At 63.1% G+C, this 3,557-nt stretch overlaps 1 protein-coding gene across 1 annotated transcript in view; it reads right to left on the minus strand.

Moving 5' to 3' along the window:
* The window catches only part of PRPSAP1 (phosphoribosyl pyrophosphate synthetase-associated protein 1), an 18,204-nt gene that overhangs the window by 10,401 nt on the left and 4,246 nt on the right, over nucleotides 1-3,557 (minus strand). The window contains exon 3 of the mRNA XM_004693517.2: nucleotides 1,275-1,327. The gene's annotated coding sequence lies outside the window, so the exon portion shown is untranslated. The remainder of the gene's footprint in view (nucleotides 1-1,274; nucleotides 1,328-3,557) is intronic.

Below are 3,557 nucleotides of genomic sequence, written 5' to 3' on the forward strand. Positions count from 1 at the left end.
GCGGCGGGCGTGGGCAGCAGCAGCAGGCGGGCAGTGCCGGGCAGGGTCCACTCGGAGGCCGAGAGGGTCTGGAGTTTCTTCTAAGGGTGTTCAGAAGGCCAAGGGGGAGCTGCGGCGGGCACGGGAGACCCGCCCGTTCTGACGAGTGCTGGCCACAGGGGAAGGAGGGAACGACGGCCCAGGGCAGCGCCCAGCGGGCGGTCACAGGCCTGGGTAGGGTGCTCTCTGTGGAGCCGGCGCACCCAAAGGTGCGGGTGGACGGGGTGGCGGGTGAGGGCACAGCTCGGCACCCAAAGGTGCGGCGTGCCTCGGAGGAGACAGCACGGAAGGCAGAGGAGTCGGAAGACGGGCACTGCAGAAATATCCCGGTGGGGGAGAACAGATGGAGCGGGTGAGGCTGCAGGCAGACACCGGGAAGCACCTCGGCGGGAGACAGACAGGCCTGGACGGTGAGGGGGGAAGAGGGGCCGCCCCAAACAGCACCCCTGTGCCTCCAGCGCTTGGTTCCACGAGCCGCGGAGCAGCGGCACTGCGGGGAGCTCGAACAGGACCTCCGCAGCCCGCGGCCGGTGGCGCCCCGCGGCGGGGACGAAGTGTCCGATGCCACAGTCACACGTGACCGGGGAGGCCGCCGGCTGCAAGGCACTGGGGCCCATCAGCACCCGCCACCTGCCTGACACCGGAGAAGGGTGTCTGGCCCCGACGCCAGCCCGCCTTGGGCTGGGCTTCCTCAAGCGCTGGCCACCACAGCTGGCCTTAGAAACAGAGCAGGGCGGGTCAGGAATCCAGGTTTTCCTTTTGCAAAAGCAATTCAGAGTCCCTCACACGACCTGCCTTTGCCAGGCTGGGCCCGGACGCCAGGCAGGGAGGGCGCCGCCCCGGCTCGCAGCTCCCAACACCAACCCCGGGCGGCAGGTGGCGACAGGAGGCCCACCAGAGCTGAGGCGGAAGAAGAACGGCCGCGTCTTCGGGGAATCCCACCGGGCACCCGGTCGCTCCAGACGCCGCTCGAGGGCAGAGTGAGGCGGGGAGCAGGGACGCGGCCATCACCCGGCGCCCGCAGAAGCAGGAAGGCCGGCTCTGCACGCTGGGCCTTCTCGTCACGGGACGGCGGGCGTCGGCCGAGGAGTAGAGGGGGCGGGAAGAGAGCAGGCCCGGAAAGGGGGGTACTCTACTCTCCACCAGAGAGAGGGGGTCCTGGCCAGCCGCCTTTGCAAACATGGTTAAAGCCAACGTTCAGAGCACACAGACCTTTCAGAGTCGGGACGGCTTACCTCCATTGGTCTCCTGATACACCACAGACTTCCCCAATTCAGCACCAAGACGCCTACGGGGGAAAGGCGATTCAGAATGCTTCAAAATGCCAAAACTCCAGTCCTTTAGCCCATGTTTAACAGAAAGACCATCATGAAGAATGAAAAACCTGCTGTCCTGCACAGGAGTTGAAGTGGACACCACAGGGCCATGTTTCCCTGTGGGAAAGGGTCCCCGCCCACGTCTGCAGTCCGGTTCCCCTCTGAATGCCCGTTGTCTAGGGAAACCGTCCGCAACCCATTCTCGGCTCCAGAGGGCTACCCAGGGCCACGGCCAGCGCTGGGGCCTCGGGGCGGAGCCCTGGGCTGGAGGATGGAGGCGTCTACCTGGCCGCACTCTGCTCAGAACACAGGCAGCAGAACCACTCTGTGACAACGGGGCGACGCGTCCCCCGTTCTGTGTGGTCGAGGGGAGGAGCGCACCGCCTTCGGCAAGGGCGGATCTAGCTTAAACCGCTGCAGCCGGAAACTCTGCGAAGCCTTTACTCTAGGCAGGACAAGTCAAAAACAAAGGAGCAGACCTTGCAGTTCCACACCAGCAGGCACTAGGATAGGCAAACTCACCCCGCAAGGTACAATAAAGGATGGAGGGGGTTACGGCTGGGGCTGGGGGGTGAGTAATCCGCATGTAATGGGTGTGGGCTTTGTGTTGAGAGTTCTGGAAATTCTGAAAAAGTTCTGGAACTGGAAAGCTACAGAATGCCACACTACACGCCACCAAACTGCATTTAAAAACGTTTAAAATGGGGCTCCCTGCTGGCAGCGCGAGTCACAGCGAAGCACTGCAGCTGGCCGCTGCCCTTCAGTGTGACCCCAGGGCGCGGCAGACCTCTCCTGCCCCGCCGCGGCTCCCCTCAGCAGTGGACTTCATCCAGCTGCCTGTTCTGCTCCCCACTCTGGCTCTGGTGAACCCTCTCACCGTGCCTGTACCCCAGGTCTGTATGTATAAATAAATCTTAAAAAAAAAAAAAAAGTACTCCAGCCCCAGAAAATGAGGGACAGGTGACTCAGATAAAACCAGACTAACAGAGTGGGGGTGCCTGGGGGTCATTAATACAGACATGTGGCTTGTGCAATGCACCTAAGTCTTCACCGACTCAGTGCACCCAAAAAAGCTCGCGAATCCCTGCTTGAAGCGCGAAGGAAAACAGCACTACTTCAAGGGTGTCCGACCTGGTCATCTTCAAACTCGGGCAGTGGTAAAGCCCTTTTTCTAAACAAAACCTTCCTGAGAAGCCAAATAAGAGGAGTAGCTGTAAGCGTCATTATTTACAGTAACTTAAGACCTTCTGGAACAGGCAGGACCAAGCGCAGAAACACAAGGGGAAGCCAGGTCGCTGCGTCCTCGCCCCCGCGAGGTCGCTGCTGGCAAACCCAAGATAAACGCGGCCCCATGGCTAAAGCTGGCATTTCAGCTGGGCCCCCCTAAAGCTGGCATTTCAGCTGGGCTCCGAGAGGGCAGAAAGGCGGGTTAGAAACAGGCCCGCGCAGGAGACGGGAAGGCTGGATTTACACCCTCCCGCTGCTCTTATACTCGAGCTGAAGACGGGCACACTGTGACTGAGGGGTCCCCTGTAGGCACGTTTCCGACAGAATGTTAACTGCGCCCCCCATTACTTACAGCTCCAAAAACGTCCAAGCAGGGCACCCCCGCCGGCCCCACACTGTTTCAAGGGTGAAAATGGTTTTAAGCTAAGACCAGCCAGCAGCTTCACCTCCGGTATCTGTGCCCCTTCCTCACAACACCCCAGGGCTCCCCCACTCTCCATCAGCCCAGGCCCAGGCCCAAGCGCAGGCTTCCTCAGCCTAGGGGGGCCACCTGGCCTCAAGGGGCCCGCGGAGGGCGCCACCTGCCTTCCCACTGCCTGCGCCAGGTCCAGGGGCTCCTGGCCAGGCCCCGGCCTGCCCGCGGGGCCTCTCCTCACCTAGCAGGCGGGAAGCGCGGGGACCCCAGGCAGAGGCCAGCGCCAGCGCCAGCGACCGTGGGGCAGCGGCCGGAGCCCCTCTCCCAGGGGCCCATGGGCCATCCATTCCACCCTCAGCACCCGCCTGGAGGTGGTTGGGGGGTCCCAGTACGGGGTGGGGAGGGGCCCAAAGAACAGAGGGGGGTGCTCAAGGAACAGAGTGGGGAGGGAGTCCAAGCACCCCGGAGAGGGGGGTCGAGGGGCGCGCGGAGGGGGGTCCACGGCGCCGGGAGGGGGCGCCCACGGCACCGAGGGGTGGGGGCGCTCCCAGCCGCACATC

This window comes from Condylura cristata, unplaced genomic scaffold, assembly GCF_000260355.1.
Source record: "Condylura cristata isolate star-nosed mole 26May11 unplaced genomic scaffold, ConCri1.0 scaffold00038, whole genome shotgun sequence".
NCBI lineage: Eukaryota > Metazoa > Chordata > Mammalia > Eulipotyphla > Talpidae > Condylura > Condylura cristata.